Source organism: Opisthocomus hoazin, chromosome 22 (genome assembly GCF_030867145.1).
Source record: "Opisthocomus hoazin isolate bOpiHoa1 chromosome 22, bOpiHoa1.hap1, whole genome shotgun sequence".
Lineage (NCBI taxonomy): Eukaryota > Metazoa > Chordata > Aves > Opisthocomiformes > Opisthocomidae > Opisthocomus > Opisthocomus hoazin.
The window spans coordinates 14,833,256-14,852,958 of record NC_134435.1 but is presented as its reverse complement, the minus strand read 5'-3'; positions in this window follow the sequence as shown (position 1 = coordinate 14,852,958).

The following is a 19,703-nucleotide window of genomic DNA, read 5'->3' as shown; positions in this document are numbered from 1 at the left end:
TCACAGCCAGAAGGGGCTAGCCTGGAAAGATGTCGCTCAGCCTCATCTGCCCATGGCACTGCTCGCACAGAGTCACAGAGACTGGGGCTGCTTGCCTGTCTTGCCAACTCAAACTTAAAACGTAGCTTTGGGAGTCCGTGCAGGGGGGCTCCAGCAGCTGTGCTCCTACAATGCTAACATCTGCAGATAGCTCGCAGGCAGAATTAGCTAGCTTGGAAAGCTGTTGCTCAGCCTCATCTGCCCATGGCACTGCTCGCACAGAGGCACAGAGACTGGGGCTGCTTGCTTGTCTTGCTCCCCTCAATCTTCAAACGTAGCTTAGGTGTTTGGTGCCGGGCTCCTCTGCCAGTCCTGCTCTTAAAATGCGAACGTCTGCAGATAGCTTGCAGCCAGAAAGACCTAGCCTGGAAAGCTGTTGCTCAGCCTCATCTGCCCATGGCACTGCTCACACAGAGCCAGAAAGACTGGGGCTGCTTGCTTGTCTTGCCACCTCAAACTTCAAACGTAATTTTGGGGTCTCTGCCGTGGGACCTGTTGCAGCCCTGCTCTGAAAATGCGAACGTCTGCAGATAGCTCGCAGGCAGAAAGGGCTAGCCTGGAAAGCTGTTGCTCAGCCTCATGTGCCCATGGCACTGCTCGCACAGAGGCACAGAGACTGGGGTTGCTTGCTTGTCTTACCACCTCAAACTTCAAACATAGCTTAGGTGGTCCGTACCCGGCGCCTCCGGCAGGCCTGGTACGACAATGCGAACGTCTGCAGATAGCTCGCAGGCAGAAACATTTAGATTGGAAAGCTGTTGCTCAGCCTCATCTGCCCATGGCACTGCTCGCACAGAGGCACAGAGACTGGGGCTGCTTGCTTGTCTTACCACCTCAAACTTCAAACGTAGCTTAGGTGGTTCGTGCCCGGCGCCTCTGGCAGGCCTGCTCCGACAATGCGAACGTCTGCAGATAGCTCGCAGGAAGAAATACATAGCTTGGAAAGCTGTTGCTCAGCCTCATCTGCCCATGGCACTGCTCGCACAGAGGCAAAGAGACTGAGGCTGCTTGCTTCTCTTGCCACCTCAAACTTCAAACGTAGCTTTGGGGGTCCGTGCAGGGGTCCTCCGGCACCCTGCTCCCAAAATGCGAACGTCTGTAGATAGCTTGCAGGCAGAAAGAGCTAGCCTGCAAAGCTGTTGCTTAGTCTCATCTGCCCATGACACCGCTCGCACAGAGGCAGAGAGACTGGGGGTGCTTGCTTGTCTTGCCACCTCAAACTTCAAAAGTAGTTTTGGGGTCTGTGCATGGGGCCTCAGGCAGCCATGCTCCGAAAATGCGAACGTCTGCAGATAGCTCGCAGGCAGAAAGAGCTAACCTGGAAAGCTGTTGCTCAGCCTCATCTGCCCATGGCACTGCTCGCACAGAGTCACAGAGACTGGGGCTGCTTGCCTGTCTTGCCAACTCAAACTTAAAACGTAGCTTAGGGAGTCCGTGCAGGGGGGCTCCGGCAGCGGTGCTCCTACAATGCTAAAATCTGCAGATAGCTCACAGCCAGAAATAGCTAGCCTGGAAAGCTGTTGCTCAGCCTCATCTGCCCATGGCACTGCTCGCACAGAGGCACAGAGACTGGGGCTGCTTGCCTGTCTTGCCAACTCAAACTTCAAACGTAATATTGGGGTCTCTGCGTGGGACCTGTGGCAGCCGTGCTCTGAAAATGCAAACGTCTGCAGATAGCTCGCAGGCAGAAAGAGCTAGCCTGGAAAGCTGTTGCTCAGTCTCATCTGCCCATGCCACTGCTCGCACAGAGGCACAGAGACTGGGGCTGCTTGCTTGTCTTGCCCCCTCAATCTTCAAACGTAGCTTTGGTGTTTGGTGCCGGGCTCCTCCGCCAGTCCTGCTCTTAAAATGCGAATGTCTGCAGATAGCTCGCAGCCAGAAAGAGCTAGCCTGGAAAGCTGTTGCTCAGCCTCATCTGCCCATGGCACTGCTCGCACAGAGGCACAGAGACTGGGGCTGCTTGCTTGTCTTGTCACCTAACTTCAAAAGTATCTGAGGTGGGCCATGCCCGGCGCCTCCGGAAGGCCTGGTCCGACAATGCGAACGTCTTCAGATAGCTCGCAGGCAGAAACATTTAGCTTGGAAAGCTGTTGGTCAGCCTCATCTGCCCATGGCACTGCTCGCACGGATGCACAGAGACTGGGGCTGCTTATTTGTCTTGGCACCTCAAACTTCAAACGTAGTTTTTGGGGTCTGTGCATGGGGCCTCCAGCAGCCCTGCTCCAAAAACGCGAACGTCTGCAGATAGATTCGAGACAGAAAGAGCTAGCCTGGAAAGCTGTTGCTCACCCACATCTGCCCATGGCACTGCTCGCAAAAAGGCACAGAGACTAGGGCTGCTTGCTTGTCTTGCCAACTCAAACTTCAACCGTAGTTTTGCGGTCTGTGCTTGGGGCCTCTAACAGCCCTGCTCCGAAAATGCGAACGTCTGCAGATAGCTCGCAGGCACAAAGAGCTAGCCTGGAAAGCTGTTGCTCAGCCTCATCTGCCCATGCCACTGCTTGCACAGAGGCACAGAGACTGGGGCTGCTTGCTTGTCTTGCCCCCTCAATCTTCAAACGTAGCTTTGGTGTTTGGTGCCGGGCTCCTCCGCCAGTCCTGCTCTTAAAATGCGAACGTCTGCAGAGAGCTCACAGCCAGAAAGAGCTAGCCTGGAAAGCTGTTGCTCAGCCTCATCTGCCCATGGCACTGCTCGCACAGAGGCACAGAGACTGGGGCTGCTAGCTTGTCTTACCACCTCAAACTTCAAACGTCGCTTAGGTGGTTCGTGCCCGGCGCCTCTGGCAGGCCTGCTCCGACAATGTGAACGTCTGCAGATAGCTCGCAGGAAGAAATACATAGCTTGGAAAGCTGTTGCTCAGCCTCATCTGCCCATGGCACTGCTCGCACAGAGGCAGAGAGACTGAGGCTGCTTGCTTGTCTTGCCACCTCAAACTTCAAAAGTAGTTTTGGGGTCTGTGCATGGGGCCTCAGGCAGCCCTGCTCCGAAAATGCTAACGTCTGCAGATAACTCGCAGCCAGAAAAAGCTAGCCTGGAAAGCTGTTGCTCAGCCTCATCTGCCCATGGCACTGCTCGCACAGAGCCACAGAGACTGGGGCTGTTTGCTTGTCTTGCCACATCAAACTTCAAACATATCTTAGGTGGTCCGTGCCATGCGCCTCCGGCAGCCCTGCTCCGACAATGCGAACGTCTGCAAATAGCTCACAGCCAGAAGGGGCTAGCCTGGAAAGATGTCGCTCAGCCTCATCTGCCCATGGCACTGCTCGCACAGAGTCACAGAGACTGGGGCTGCTTGCCTGTCTTGCCAACTCAAACTTAAAACGTAGCTTTGGGAGTCCGTGCAGGGGGGCTCCAGCAGCTGTGCTCCTACAATGCTAACATCTGCAGATAGCTCGCAGGCAGAATTAGCTAGCCTGGAAAGCTGTTGCTCAGCCTCATCTGCCCATGGCACTGCTCGCACAGAGGCACAGAGACTGGGGCTGCTTGCTTGTCTTGCTCCCCTCAATCTTCAAACGTAGCTTAGGTGTTTGGTGCCGGGCTCCTCTGCCAGTCCTGCTCTTAAAATGCGAACGTCTGCAGATAGCTTGCAGCCAGAAAGACCTAGCCTGGAAAGCTGTTGCTCAGCCTCATCTGCCCATGGCACTGCTCACACAGAGCCAGAAAGACTGGGGCTGCTTGCTTGTCTTGCCACCTCCAACTTCAAACGTAATTTTGGGGTCTCTGCCGTGGGACCTGTGGCAGCCCTGCTCTGAAAATGCGAACGTCTGCAGATAGCTCGCAGGCAGAAAGGGCTAGCCTGGAAAGCTGTTGCTCAGCCTCATGTGCCCATGGCACTGCTCGCACAGAGGCACAGAGACTGGGGTTGCTTGCTTGTCTTACCACCTCAAACTTCAAACATAGCTTAGGTGGTCCGTACCCGGCGCCTCCGGCAGGCCTGGTACGACAATGCGAACGTCTGCAGATAGCTCGCAGGCAGAAACATTTAGATTGGAAAGCTGTTGCTCAGCCTCATCTGCCCATGGCACTGCTCGCACAGAGGCACAGAGACTGGGGCTGCTTGCTTGTCTTACCACCTCAAACTTCAAACGTAGCTTAGGTGGTTCGTGCCCGGCGCCTCTGGCAGGCCTGCTCCGACAATGCGAACGTCTGCAGATAGCTCGCAGGAAGAAATACATAGCTTGGAAAGCTGTTGCTCAGCCTCATCTGCCCATGGCACTGCTCGCACAGAGGCAAAGAGACTGAGGCTGCTTGCTTCTCTTGCCACCTCAAACTTCAAACGTAGCTTTGGGGGTCCGTGCAGGGGTCCTCCGGCACCCTGCTCCCAAAATGCGAACGTCTGTAGATAGCTTGCAGGCAGAAAGAGCTAGCCTGCAAAGCTGTTGCTTAGTCTCATCTGCCCATGACACCGCTCGCACAGAGGCAGAGAGACTGGGGGTGCTTGCTTGTCTTGCCACCTCAAACTTCAAAAGTAGTTTTGGGGTCTGTGCATGGGGCCTCAGGCAGCCATGCTCCGAAAATGCGAACGTCTGCAGATAGCTCGCAGGCAGAAAGAGCTAACCTGGAAAGCTGTTGCTCAGCCTCATCTGCCCATGGCACTGCTCGCACAGAGTCACAGAGACTGGGGCTGCTTGCCTGTCTTGCCAACTCAAACTTAAAACGTAGCTTAGGGAGTCCGTGCAGGGGGGCTCCGGCAGCGGTGCTCCTACAATGCTAACATCTGCAAATAGCTCACAGCCAGAAATAGCTAGCCTGGAAAGCTGTTGCTCAGCCTCATCTGCCCATGGCACTGCTCGCACAGAGGCACAGAGACTGGGGCTGCTTGCCTGTCTTGCCAACTCAAACTTCAAACGTAATATTGGGGTCTCTGCGTGGGACCTGTGGCAGCCGTGCTCTGAAAATGCAAACGTCTGCAGATAGCTCGCAGGCAGAAAGAGCTAGCCTGGAAAGCTGTTGCTCAGTCTCATCTGCCCATGCCACTGCTCGCACAGAGGCACAGAGACTGGGGCTGCTTGCTTGTCTTGCCCCCTCAATCTTCAAACGTAGCTTTGGTGTTTGGTGCCGGGCTCCTCCGCCAGTCCTGCTCTTAAAATGCGAATGTCTGCAGATAGCTCGCAGCCAGAAAGAGCTAGCCTGGAAAGCTGTTGCTCAGCCTCATCTGCCCATGGCACTGCTCGCACAGAGGCACAGAGACTGGGGCTGCTTGCTTGTCTTGTCACCTAACTTCAAAAGTATCTGAGGTGGGCCATGCCCGGCGCCTCCGGAAGGCCTGGTCCGACAATGCGAACGTCTTCAGATAGCTCGCAGGCAGAAACATTTAGCTTGGAAAGCTGTTGGTCAGCCTCATCTGCCCATGGCACTGCTCGCACGGATGCACAGAGACTGGGGCTGCTTATTTGTCTTGGCACCTCAAACTTCAAACGTAGTTTTTGGGGTCTGTGCATGGGGCCTCCAGCAGCCCTGCTCCAAAAACGCGAACGTCTGCAGATAGATCGGAGACAGAAAGAGCTAGCCTGGAAAGCTGTTGCTCACCCACATCTGCCCATGGCACTGCTCGCAAAAAGGCACAGAGACTAGGGCTGCTTGCTTGTCTTGCCAACTCAAACTTCAACCGTAGTTTTGCGGTCTGTGCTTGGGGCCTCTAACAGCCCTGCTCCGAAAATGCGAACGTCTGCAGATAGCTCGCAGGCACAAAGAGCTAGCCTGGAAAGCTGTTGCTCAGCCTCATCTGCCCATGCCACTGCTTGCACAGAGGCACAGAGACTGGGGCTGCTTGCTTGTCTTGCCCCCTCAATCTTCAAACGTAGCTTTGGTGTTTGGTGCCGGGCTCCTCCGCCAGTCCTGCTCTTAAAATGCGAACGTCTGCAGAGAGCTCACAGCCAGAAAGAGCTAGCCTGGAAAGCTGTTGCTCAGCCTCATCTGCCCATGGCACTGCTCGCACAGAGGCACAGAGACTGGGGCTGCTAGCTTGTCTTACCACCTCAAAGTTCAAACGTAGCTTAGGTGGTTCGTGCCCGGCGCCTCTGGCAGGCCTGCTCCGACAATGCGAACGTCTGCAGATAGCTCGCAGGAAGAAATACATAGCTTGGAAAGCTGTTGCTCAGCCTCATCTGCCCATGGCACTGCTCGCACAGAGGCAGAGAGACTGAGGCTGCTTGCTTGTCTTGCCACCTCAAACTTCAAAAGTAGTTTTGGGGTCTGTGCATGGGGCCTCAGGCAGCCCTGCTCCGAAAATGCGAACGTCTGCAGATAACTCGCAGCCAGAAAAAGCTAGCCTGGAAAGCTGTTGCTCAGCCTCATCTGCCCATGGCACTGCTCGCACAGAGCCACAGAGACTGGGGCTGTTTGCTTGTCTTGCCACCTCAAACTTCAAACATATCTTAGGTGGTCCGTGCCATGCGCCTCCGGCAGCCCTGCTCCGACAATGCGAACGTCTGCAAATAGCTCACAGCCAGAAGGGGCTAGCCTGGAAAGATGTCGCTCAGCCTCATCTGCCCATGGCACTGCTCGCACAGAGTCACAGAGACTGGGGCTGCTTGCCTGTCTTGCCAACTCAAACTTAAAACGTAGCTTTGGGAGTCCGTGCAGGGGGGCTCCAGCAGCTGTGCTCCTACAATGCTAACATCTGCAGATAGCTCGCAGGCAGAATTAGCTAGCCTGGAAAGCTGTTGCTCAGCCTCATCTGCCCATGGCACTGCTCGCACAGAGGCACAGAGACTGGGGCTGCTTGCTTGTCTTGCTCCCCTCAATCTTCAAACGTAGCTTAGGTGTTTGGTGCCGGGCTCCTCTGCCAGTCCTGCTCTGAAAATGCGAACGTCTGCAGATAGCTCGCAGGCAGAAAGGGCTAGCCTGGAAAGCTGTTGCTCAGCCTCATGTGCCCATGGCACTGCTCGCACAGAGGCACAGAGACTGGGGTTGCTTGCTTGTCTTACCACCTCAAACTTCAAACATAGCTTAGGTGGTCCGTACCCGGCGCCTCCGGCAGGCCTGGTACGACAATGCGAACGTCTGCAGATAGCTCGCAGGCAGAAACATTTAGATTGGAAAGCTGTTGCTCAGCCTCATCTGCCCATGGCACTGCTCGCACAGAGGCACAGAGACTGGGGCTGCTTGCTTGTCTTACCACCTCAAACTTCAAACGTAGCTTAGGTGGTTCGTGCCCGGCGCCTCTGGCAGGCCTGCTCCGACAATGCGAACGTCTGCAGATAGCTCGCAGGAAGAAATACATAGCTTGGAAAGCTGTTGCTCAGCCTCATCTGCCCATGGCACTGCTCGCACAGAGGCAAAGAGACTGAGGCTGCTTGCTTGTCTTGCCACCTCAAACTTCAAACGTAGCTTTGGGGGTCCGTGCAGGGGTCCTCCGGCACCCTGCTCCCAAAATGCGAACGTCTGTAGATAGCTTGCAGGCAGAAAGAGCTAGCCTGCAAAGCTGTTGCTTAGTCTCATCTGCCCATGACACCGCTCGCACAGAGGCAGAGAGACTGGGGGTGCTTGCTTGTCTTGCCACCTCAAACTTCAAAAGTAGTTTTGGGGTCTGTGCATGGGGCCTCAGGCAGCCATGCTCCGAAAATGCGAACGTCTGCAGATAGCTCGCAGCCAGAAAGAGCTAACCTGGAAAGCTGTTGCTCAGCCTCATCTGCCCATGGCACTGCTCGCACAGAGTCACAGAGACTGGGGCTGCTTGCCTGTCTTGCCAACTCAAACTTAAAACGTAGCTTAGGGAGTCCGTGCAGGGGGGCTCCGGCAGCGGTGCTCCTACAATGCTAACATCTGCAAATAGCTCACAGCCAGAAATAGCTAGCCTGGAAAGCTGTTGCTCAGCCTCATCTGCCCATGGCACTGCTCGCACAGAGGCACAGAGACTGGGGCTGCTTGCCTGTCTTGCCAACTCAAACTTCAAACGTAATATTGGGGTCTCTGCGTGGGACCTGTGGCAGCCGTGCTCTGAAAATGCAAACGTCTGCAGATAGCTCGCAGGCAGAAAGAGCTAGCCTGGAAAGCTGTTGCTCAGTCTCATCTGCCCATGCCACTGCTCGCACAGAGGCACAGAGACTGGGGCTGCTTGCTTGTCTTGCCCCCTCAATCTTCAAACGTAGCTTTGGTGTTTGGTGCCGGGCTCCTCCGCCAGTCCTGCTCTTAAAATGCGAATGTCTGCAGATAGCTCGCAGCCAGAAAGAGCTAGCCTGGAAAGCTGTTGCTCAGCCTCATCTGCCCATGGCACTGCTCGCACAGAGGCACAGAGACTGGGGCTGCTTGCTTGTCTTGTCACCTAACTTCAAAAGTATCTGAGGTGGGCCATGCCCGGCGCCTCCGGAAGGCCTGGTCCGACAATGCGAACGTCTTCAGATAGCTCGCAGGCAGAAACATTTAGCTTGGAAAGCTGTTGGTCAGCCTCATCTGCCCATGGCACTGCTCGCACGGATGCACAGAGACTGGGGCTGCTTATTTGTCTTGGCACCTCAAACTTCAAACGTAGTTTTTGGGGTCTGTGCATGGGGCCTCCAGCAGCCCTGCTCCAAAAACGCGAACGTCTGCAGATAGATCGGAGACAGAAAGAGCTAGCCTGGAAAGCTGTTGCTCACCCACATCTGCCCATGGCACTGCTCGCAAAAAGGCACAGAGACTAGGGCTGCTTGCTTGTCTTGCCAACTCAAACTTCAACCGTAGTTTTGCGGTCTGTGCTTGGGGCCTCTAACAGCCCTGCTCCGAAAATGCGAACGTCTGCAGATAGCTCGCAGGCACAAAGAGCTAGCCTGGAAAGCTGTTGCTCAGCCTCATCTGCCCATGCCACTGCTTGCACAGAGGCACAGAGACTGGGGCTGCTTGCTTGTCTTGCCCCCTCAATCTTCAAACGTAGCTTTGGTGTTTGGTGCCGGGCTCCTCCGCCAGTCCTGCTCTTAAAATGCGAACGTCTGCAGAGAGCTCACAGCCAGAAAGAGCTAGCCTGGAAAGCTGTTGCTCAGCCTCATCTGCCCATGGCACTGCTCGCACAGAGGCACAGAGACTGGGGCTGCTAGCTTGTCTTACCACCTCAAAGTTCAAACGTAGCTTAGGTGGTTCGTGCCCGGCGCCTCTGGCAGGCCTGCTCCGACAATGCGAACGTCTGCAGATAGCTCGCAGGAAGAAATACATAGCTTGGAAAGCTGTTGCTCAGCCTCATCTGCCCATGGCACTGCTCGCACAGAGGCAAAGAGACTGAGGCTGCTTGCTTGTCTTGCCACCTCAAACTTCACACGTAGCTTTGGGGGTCTGTGCAGGGGTCCTCCCGACCCTGCTCCCAAAATGCGAACGTCTGTAGATAGCTCGCAGGCAGAAAGAGCGAGCCTGCAAAGCTGTTGCTCAGCCTCATCTGCCCATGGCACTGCTCGCACAGAGGCAGAGAGACTGGGGCTGCTTGCTTGTCTTGCCACCTCAAACTTCAAAAGTAGTTTTGGGGTCTGTGCATGGGGCCTCAGGCAGCCCTGCTCCGAAAATGCGAACGTCTGCAGATAACTCGCAGCCAGAAAGAGCTAGCCTGGAAAGCTGTTGCTCAGCCTCATCTGCCCATGGCACTGCTCGCACAGAGCCACAGAGACTGGGGCTGTTTGCTTGTCTTGCCACATCAAACTTCAAACATATCTTAGGTGGTCCGTGCCATGCGCCTCCGGCAGCCCTGCTCCGACAATGCGAACGTCTGCAAATAGCTCACAGCCAGGAGGGGCTAGCCTGGAAAGATGTCGCTCAGCCTCATCTGCCCATGGCACTGCTCGCACAGAGTCACAGAGACTGGGGCTGCTTGCCTGTCTTGCCAACTCAAACTTAAAACGTAGCTTTGGGAGTCCGTGCAGGGGGGCTCCAGCAGCTGTGCTCCTACAACGCTAACATCTGCAGATAGCTCGCAGGCAGAATTAGCTAGCCTGGAAAGCTGTTGCTCAGCCTCATGTGCCCATGGCACTGCTCGCACAGAGGCACAGAGACTGGGGCTGCTTGCTTGTCTTGCTCCCCTCAATCTTCAAACGTAGCTTAGGTGTTTGGTGCCGGGCTCCTCTGCCAGTCCTGCTCTTAAAATGCGAACGTCTGCAGATAGCTTGCAGCCAGAAAGACCTAGCCTGGAAAGCTGTTGCTCAGCCTCATCTGCCCATGGCACTGCTCACACAGAGCCAGAAAGACTGGGGCTGCTTGCTTGTCTTGCCACCTCCAACTTCAAACGTAATTTTGGGGTCTCTGCCGTGGGACCTGTTGCAGCCCTGCTCTGAAAATGCGAACGTCTGCAGATAGCTCGCAGGCAGAAAGGGCTAGCCTGGAAAGCTGTTGCTCAGCCTCATGTGCCCATGGCACTGCTCGCACAGAGGCACAGAGACTGGGGTTGCTTGCTTGTCTTACCACCTCAAACTTCAAACATAGCTTAGGTGGTCCGTACCCGGCGCCTCCGGCAGGCCTGGTACGACAATGCGAACGTCTGCAGATAGCTCGCAGGCAGAAACATTTAGATTGGAAAGCTGTTGCTCAGCCTCATCTGCCCATGGCACTGCTCGCACAGAGGCACAGAGACTGGGGCTGCTTGCTTGTCTTACCACCTCAAACTTCAAACGTAGCTTAGGTGGTTCGTGCCCGGCGCCTCTGGCAGGCCTGCTCCGACAATGCGAACGTCTGCAGATAGCTCGCAGGAAGAAATACATAGCTTGGAAAGCTGTTGCTCAGCCTCATCTGCCCATGGCACTGCTCGCACAGAGGCAAAGAGACTGAGGCTGCTTGCTTGTCTTGCCACCTCAAACTTCAAACGTAGATTTGGGGGTCCGTGCAGGGGTCCTCCGGCACCCTGCTCCCAAAATGCGAACGTCTGTAGATAGCTTGCAGGCAGAAAGAGCTAGCCTGCAAAGCTGTTGCTTAGTCTCATCTGCCCATGACACCGCTCGCACAGAGGCAGAGAGACTGGGGGTGCTTGCTTGTCTTGCCACCTCAAACTTCAAAAGTAGTTTTGGGGTCTGTGCATGGGGCCTCAGGCAGCCATGCTCCGAAAATGCGAACGTCTGCAGATAGCTCGCAGCCAGAAAGAGCTAACCTGGAAAGCTGTTGCTCAGCCTCATCTGCCCATGGCACTGCTCGCACAGAGTCACAGAGACTGGGGCTGCTTGCCTGTCTTGCCAACTCAAACTTAAAACGTAGCTTAGGGAGTCCGTGCAGGGGGGCTCCGGCAGCGGTGCTCTTAAAATGCGAACGTCTGCAGGTAGCTCACAGCCAGAAATAGCTAGCCTGGAAAGCTGTTGCTCAGCCTCATCTGCCCATGGCACTGCTCGCACAGAGGCACAGAGACTGGGGCTGCTTGCCTGTCTTGCCAACTCAAACTTCAAACGTAATATTGGGGTCTCTGCGTGGGACCTGTGGCAGCCGTGCTCTGAAAATGCAAACGTCTGCAGATAGCTCGCAGGCAGAAAGAGCTAGCCTGGAAAGCTGTTGCTCAGTCTCATCTGCCCATGCCACTGCTCGCACAGAGGCACAGAGACTGGGGCTGCTTGCTTGTCTTGCCCCCTCAATCTTCAAACGTAGCTTTGGTGTTTGGTGCCGGGCTCCTCCGCCAGTCCTGCTCTTAAAATGCGAATGTCTGCAGATAGCTCGCAGCCAGAAAGAGCTAGCCTGGAAAGCTGTTGCTCAGCCTCATCTGCCCATGGCACTGCTCGCACAGAGGCACAGAGACTGGGGCTGCTTGCTTGTCTTGTCACCTAACTTCAAAAGTATCTGAGGTGGGCCATGCCCGGCGCCTCCGGAAGGCCTGCTCCGACAATGCGAACGTCTTCAGATAGCTCGCAGGCAGAAACATTTAGCTTGGAAAGCTGTTGGTCAGCCTCATCTGCCCATGGCACTGCTCGCACGGATGCACAGAGACTGGGGCTGCTTATTTGTCTTGGCACCTCAAACTTCAAACGTAGTTTTTGGGGTCTGTGCATGGGGCCTCCAGCAGCCCTGCTCCAAAAACGCGAACGTCTGCAGATAGATCGGAGACAGAAAGAGCTAGCCTGGAAAGCTGTTGCTCACCCACATCTGCCCATGGCACTGCTCGCAAAAAGGCACAGAGACTAGGGCTGCTTGCTTGTCTTGCCAACTCAAACTTCAACCGTAGTTTTGCGGTCTGTGCTTGGGGCCTCTAACAGCCCTGCTCCGAAAATGCGAACGTCTGCAGATAGCTCGCAGGCACAAAGAGCTAGCCTGGAAAGCTGTTGCTCAGCCTCATCTGCCCATGCCACTGCTTGCACAGAGGCACAGAGACTGGGGCTGCTTGCTTGTCTTGCCCCCTCAATCTTCAAACGTAGCTTTGGTGTTTGGTGCCGGGCTCCTCCGCCAGTCCTGCTCTTAAAATGCGAACGTCTGCAGAGAGCTCACAGCCAGAAAGAGCTAGCCTGGAAAGCTGTTGCTCAGCCTCATCTGCCCATGGCACTGCTCGCACAGAGGCACAGAGACTGGGGTTGCTAGCTTGTCTTACCACCTCAAAGTTCAAACGTAGCTTAGGTGGTTCGTGCCCGGCGCCTCTGGCAGGCCTGCTCCGACAATGCGAACGTCTGCAGATAGCTCGCAGGAAGAAATACATAGCTTGGAAAGCTGTTGCTCAGCCTCATCTGCCCATGGCACTGCTCGCACAGAGGCAAAGAGACTGGGGCTGCTTGCTTGTCTTGCCACCTCAAACTTCAAACGTAGCTTTGGGGGTCTGTGCAGGGGTCCTCCCGACCCTGCTCCCAAAATGCGAACGTCTGTAGATAGCTCGCAGGCAGAAAGAGCGAGCCTGCAAAGCTGTTGCTCAGCCTCATCTGCCCATGGCACTGCTCGCACAGAGGCAGAGAGACTGGGGCTGCTTGCTTGTCTTGCCACCTCAAACTTCAAAAGTAGTTTTGGGGTCTGTGCATGGGGCCTCAGGCAGCCCTGCTCCGAAAATGCGAACGTCTGCAGATAACTCGCAGCCAGAAAGAGCTAGCCTGGAAAGCTGTTGCTCAGCCTCATCTGCCCATGGCACTGCTCGCACAGAGCCACAGAGACTGGGGCTGTTTGCTTGTCTTGCCACATCAAACTTCAAACATATCTTAGGTGGTTCCGTGCCATGCGCCTCCGGCAGCCCTGCTCCGACAATGCGAACGTCTGCAAATAGCTCACAGCCAGAAGGGGCTAGCCTGGAAAGATGTCGCTCAGCCTCATCTGCCCATGGCACTGCTCGCACAGAGTCACAGAGACTGGGGCTGCTTGCCTGTCTTGCCAACTCAAACTTAAAACGTAGCTTTGGGAGTCCGTGCAGGGGGGCTCCAGCAGCTGTGCTCCTACAATGCTAACATCTGCAGATAGCTCGCAGGCAGAATTAGCTAGCCTGGAAAGCTGTTGCTCAGCCTCATCTGCCCATGGCACTGCTCGCACAGAGGCACAGAGACTGGGGCTGCTTGCTTGTCTTGCTCCCCTCAATCTTCAAACGTAGCTTAGGTGTTTGGTGCCGGGCTCCTCTGCCAGTCCTGCTCTTAAAATGCGAACGTCTGCAGATAGCTTGCAGCCAGAAAGACCTAGCCTGGAAAGCTGTTGCTCAGCCTCATCTGCCCATGGCACTGCTCACACAGAGCCAGAAAGACTGGGGCTGCTTGCTTGTCTTGCCACCTCAAACTTCAAACGTAATTTTGGGGTCTCTGCCGTGGGACCTGTTGCAGCCCTGCTCTGAAAATGCGAACGTCTGCAGATAGCTCGCAGGCAGAAAGGGCTAGCCTGGAAAGCTGTTGCTCAGCCTCATGTGCCCATGGCACTGCTCGCACAGAGGCACAGAGACTGGGGTTGCTTGCTTGTCTTACCACCTCAAACTTCAAACATATCTTAGGTGGTCCGTACCCGGCGCCTCCGGCAGGCCTGGTACGACAATGCGAACGTCTGCAGATAGCTCGCAGGAAGAAACATTTAGATTGGAAAGCTGTTGCTCAGCCTCATCTGCCCATGGCACTGCTCGCACAGAGGCACAGAGACTGGGGCTGCTTGCTTGTCTTACCACCTCAAACTTCAAACGTAGCTTAGGTGGTTCGTGCCCGGAGCCTCTGGCAGGCCTGCTCCGACAATGCGAACGTCTGCAGATAGCTCGCAGGAAGAAATACATAGCTTGGAAAGCTGTTGCTCAGCCTCATCTGCCCATGGCACTGCTCGCACAGAGGCAAAGAGACTGAGGCTGCTTGCTTGTCTTGCCACCTCAAACTTCAAACGTAGCTTTGGGGGTCCGTGCAGGGGTCCTCCGGCACCCTGCTCCCAAAATGCGAACGTCTGTAGATAGCTTGCAGGCAGAAAGAGCTAGCCTGCAAAGCTGTTGCTTAGTCTCATCTGCCCATGACACCGCTCGCACAGAGGCAGAGAGACTGGGGGTGCTTGCTTGTCTTGCCACCTCAAACTTCAAAAGTAGTTTTGGGGTCTGTGCATGGGGCCTCAGGCAGCCATGCTCCGAAAATGCGAACGTCTGCAGATAGCTCGCAGCCAGAAAGAGCTAACCTGGAAAGCTGTTGCTCAGCCTCATCTGCCCATGGCACTGCTCGCACAGAGTCACAGAGACTGGGGCTGCTTGCCTGTCTTGCCAACTCAAACTTAAAACGTAGCTTAGGGAGTCCGTGCAGGGGGGCTCCGGCAGCGGTGCTCCTACAATGCTAACATCTGCAGATAGCTCACAGCCAGAAATAGCTAGCCTGGAAAGCTGTTGCTCAGCCTCATCTGCCCATGGCACTGCTCGCACAGAGGCACAGAGACTGGGGCTGCTTGCTTGTCTTGCTCCCCTCAATCTTCAAACGTAGCTTAGGTGTTTGGTGCCGGGCTCCTCCGCCAGTCCTGCTCTTAAAATGCGAACGTCTGCAGGTAGCTCGCAGCCAGAAAGACCTAGCCTGGAAAGCTGTTGCTCAGTCTATTCTGCCCATGGCACTGCTCACACAGACCCAGAAAGACTGGGGCTGCTTGCTTGTCTTGCCACCTCCAACTTCAAACGTAATTTTGGGGTCTCTGCCGTGGGACCTGTGGCAGCCCTGCTCTGAAAATGCGAACGTCTGCAGATAGCTCGCAGGCAGAAATGGCTAGCCTGGAAAGCTGTTGCTCAGCCTCATCTGCCCATGGCACTGCTCGCACAGAGGCACAGAGACTGGGGCTGCTTGCTTGTCTTACCACCTCAAACTTCAAACGTAGCTTAGGTGGTTCGTGCCCGGCGCCTCTAGCAGGCCTGCTCCGACAATGCGAACGTCTGCAGATAGCTCGCAGGAAGAAATACATAGCTTGGAAAGCTGTTGCTCAGCCTCATCTGCCCATGACACTGCTCGCACAGAGGCACAGAGACTGGGGCTGCTTATTTGTCTTGGCACCTCAAACTTCAAACGTAGTTTTTGGGGTCTGTGCATGGGGCCTCCAGCAGCCCTGCTCCAAAAACGCGAACGTCTGCAGATAGATCGGAGACAGAAAGAGCTAGCCTGGAAAGCTGTTGCTCACCCACATCTGCCCATGGCACTGCTCGCAAAAAGGCACAGAGACTAGGGCTGCTTGCTTGTCTTGCCAACTCAAACTTCAACCGTAGTTTTGCGGTCTGTGCTTGGGGCCTCTAACAGCCCTGCTCCGAAAATGCGAACGTCTGCAGATAGCTCGCAGGAAGAAATACATAGCTTGGAAAGCTGTTGCTCAGCCTCATCTGCCCATGGCACTGCTCGCACAGAGGCAAAGAGACTGAGGCTGCTTGCTTGTCTTGCCACCTCAAACTTCAAACGTAGCTTTGGGGGTCTGTGCAGGGGTCCTCCCGACCCTGCTCCCAAAATGCGAACGTCTGTAGATAGCTCGCAGGCAGAAAGAGCTAGCCTGGAAAGCTGTTGCTCAGCCTCATCTGCCCATGGCACTGCTTGCACAGAGGCAGAGAGACTGGGGCTGCTTGCTTGTCTTGCTCCCCTCAATCTTCAAACGTAGCTTAGGTGTTTGGTGCCGGGCGCCTCTGCCAGTCCTGCTCTGAAAATGCGAACGTCTGCAGATAGCTCGCAGGCAGAAAGGGCTAGCCTGGAAAGCTGTTGCTCAGCCTCATGTGCCCATGGCACTGCTCGCACAGAGGCACAGAGACTGGGGCTGCTCGCTTGTCTTACCACCTCAAACTTCAAACATAGCTTAGGTGGTCCGTACCCGGCGCCTCCGGCAGGCCTGGTACGACAATGCGAACGTCTGCAGATAGCTCGCAGGCAGAAACATTTAGCTTGGAAAGCTGTTGCTCAGCCTCATCTGCCCATGGCACTGCTCGCACAGAGGCACAGAGACTGGGGCTGCTTGCTTGTCTTAGCACCTCAAACTTCAAACGTAGCTTAGGTGGTTCGTGCCCGGCGCCTCTGGCAGGCCTGCTCCGACAATGCGAACGTCTGCAGATAGCTCGCAGGAAGAAATACATAGCTTGGAAAGCTGTTGCTCAGCCTCATCTGCCCATGGCACTGCTCGCACAGAGGCAAAGAGACTGAGGCTGCTTGCTTGTCTTGCCACCTCAAACTTCAAACGTAGCTTTGGGGGTCCGTGCAGGGGTCCTCCGGCAACCCTGCTCCCAAAATGCGAACGTCTGTAGATAGCTCGCAGGCAGAAAGAGCTAGATTGGAAAGCTGTTGCTTAGTCTCATCTGCTCATGACACCGCTCGCACAGAGGCAGAGATACTGGGGCTGCTTGCTTGTCTTGCCACCTCAAACTTCAAAAGTAGTTTTGGGGTCTGTTCATGGGGCCTCAGGCAGCCATGCTCCGAAAATGCGAACTTCTGCAGATAGCTCGCAGCCAGAAAGAGCTAGCCTGGAAAGCTGTTGCTCAGCCTCATCTGCCCATGGCACTGCTCGCACAGAGGCACAGAGACTGGGGCTGCTTGCTTGTCTTGCCACCTCAAACTTCAAACGTAATATTGGGGTCTCTGCGTGGGACCTGTGGCAGCCGTGCTCTGAAAATGCAAACGTCTGCAGATAGCTCGCAGGCAGAAATAGCTAGCCTGGAAAGCTGTTGCTCAGTCTCATCTGCCCATGCCACTGCTCGCACAGAGGCACAGAGACTGGGGCTGCTTGCTTGTCTTGCCCTCTCAATCTTCAAAAGTAGCTTTGGTGTTTGGTGCCGGGCTCCTCCGCCAGTCCTGCTCTTAAAATGCGAATGTCTGCAGATAGCTCGCAGCCAGAAAGAGCTAGCCTGGAAAGCTGTTGCTCAGCCTCATCTGCCCATGGCACTGCTCGCACAGAGGCACAGAGACTGGGGCTGCTTGCTTGTCTTGTCACCTAACTTCAAAAGTATCTGAGGTGGGCCATGCCCGGCGCCTCCGGAAGGCCTGGTCCGACAATGCGAACGTCTTCAGATAGCTCGCAGGCAGAAACATTTAGCTTGGAAAGCTGTTGGTCAGCCTCATCTGCCCATGGCACTGCTCGCACGGATGCACAGAGACTGGGGCTGCTTATTTGTCTTGGCACCTCAAACTTCAAACGTAGTTTTTGGGGTCTGTGCATGGGGCCTCCAGCAGCCCTGCTCCAAAAACGCGAACGTCTGCAGATAGATTCGAGACAGAAAGAGCTAGCCTGGAAAGCTGTTGCTCACCCACATCTACCCATGGCACTGCTCGCAAAAAGGCACAGAGACTAGGGCTGCTTGCTTGTCTTGCCAACTCAAACTTCAACCGTAGTTTTGCGGTCTGTGCTTGGGGCCTCCAACAGCCCTGCTCCGAAAATGCGAACGTCTGCAGATAGATCGCAGGCAGAAAGAGCTAGCCTGGAAAGCTGTTGCTCAGCCTCATCTGCCCATGCCACTGCTTGCACAGAGGCACAGAGACTGGGGCTGCTTGCTTGTCTTGCCCCCTCAATCTTCAAACGTAGCTTTGGTGTTTGGTGCCGGGCTCCTCCGCCAGTCCTGCTCTTAAAATGCGAACGTCTGCAGAGAGCTCACAGCCAGAAAGAGCTAGCCTGGAAAGCTGTTGCTCAGCCTCATCTGCCCATGGCACTGCTCGCACAGAGGCACAGAGACTGGGGCTGCTTGCTTGTCTTACCACCTCAAAGTTCAAACGTAGGTTAGGTGGTTCGTGACCGGCGCCTCTGGCAGGCCTGCTCCGACAATGCGAAGGTCTGCAGATAGCTCGCAGGAAGAAATACATAGCTTGGAAAGCTGTTGCTCAGCCTCATCTGCCCATGGCACTGCTCGCACAGAGGCAAAGAGACTGGGGCTGCTTGCTTGTCTTGCTCCCCTCAATCTTCAAACGTAGCTTAGGTGTTTGGTGCCGGGCGCCTCTGCCAGTCCTGCTCTGAAAATGCGAACGTCTGCAGATAGCTCGCAGGCAGAAAGGGCTAGCCTGGAAAGCTGTTGCTCAGCCTCATGTGCCCATGGCACTGCTCGCACAGAGGCACAGAGACTGGGGCTGCTTGCTTGTCTTGCCACCTCAAACTTCAAAAGTAGTTTTGGGGTCTGTGCATGGGGCCTCAGGCAGCCATGCTCCGAAAATGCGAACGTCTGCAGATAGCTCGCAGCCAGAAAGAGCTAGCCTGGAAAGCTGTTGCTCAGCCTCATCTGCCCATGGCACTGCTCGCACAGAGTCACAGAGACTGGGGCTGCTTGCCTGTCTTGCCAACTCAAACTTAAAACGTAGCTTAGGGAGTCCGTGCAGGGGGGCTCCGGCAGCGGTGCTCCTACAATGCTAACATCTGCAGATAGCTCACAGCCAGAAATAGCTAGCCTGGAAAGCTGTTGCTCAGCCTCATCTGCCCATGGCACTGCTCGCACAGAGGCACAGAGACTGGGGCTGCTTGCTTGTCTTGCTCCCTTCAATCTTCAAACGTAGCTTAGGTGTTTGGTGCCGGGCTCCTCCGCCAGTCCTGCTCTTAAAATGCGAACGTCTGCAGGTAGCTCGCAGCCAGAAAGACCTAGCCTGGAAAGCTGTTGCTCAGCCTATTCTGCCCATGGCACTGCTCACACAGACCCAGAAAGACTGGGGCTGCTTGCTTGTCTTGCCACCTCCAACTTCAAACGTAATTTTGGGGTCTCTGCCGTGGGACCTGTGGCAGCCCTGCTCTGAAAATGCGAACGTCTGCAGATAGCTCGCAGGCAGAAATGGCTAGCCTGGAAAGCTGTTGCTCAGCCTCATCTGCCCATGGCACTGCTCGCACAGAGGCACAGAGACTGGGGCTGCTTGCTTGTCTTACCACCTCAAACTTCAAACGTAGCTTTGGGGGTCCGTGCCCGGCGCCTCTAACAGGCCTGCTCCGACAATGCGAACGTCTGCAGATAGCTCGCAGGAAGAAATACATAGCTTGGAAAGCTGTTGCTCAGCCTCATCTGCCCATGACACTGCTCACACAGAGGCAAAGAGACTGAGGCTGCTTGCTTGTCTTGCCACCTCAAACTTCAAACGTAGCTTTGGGAGTCCCTGCCGGGCTCCTCCACCAGTCCTGCTCTTAAAATGCGAACTTCTGCAGATAGCTCGCAGCCAGAAAGACCTAGCCTGGAAAGCTGTTGCTCAGCCTCATCTGCCCATGGCACTGCTCGCACAGAGGCACAGAGACTGGGGCTGCTTGCCTGTCTTGGCAACTCAAACTTCAAACGTAATATTGGGGTCTCTGCGTGGGACCTGTGGCAGCCGTGCTCTGAAAATGCAAACGTCTGCAGATAGCTCGCAGGCAGAAAGAGCTAGCCTGGAAAGCTGTTGCTCAGTCTCATCTGCCCATGCCACTGCTC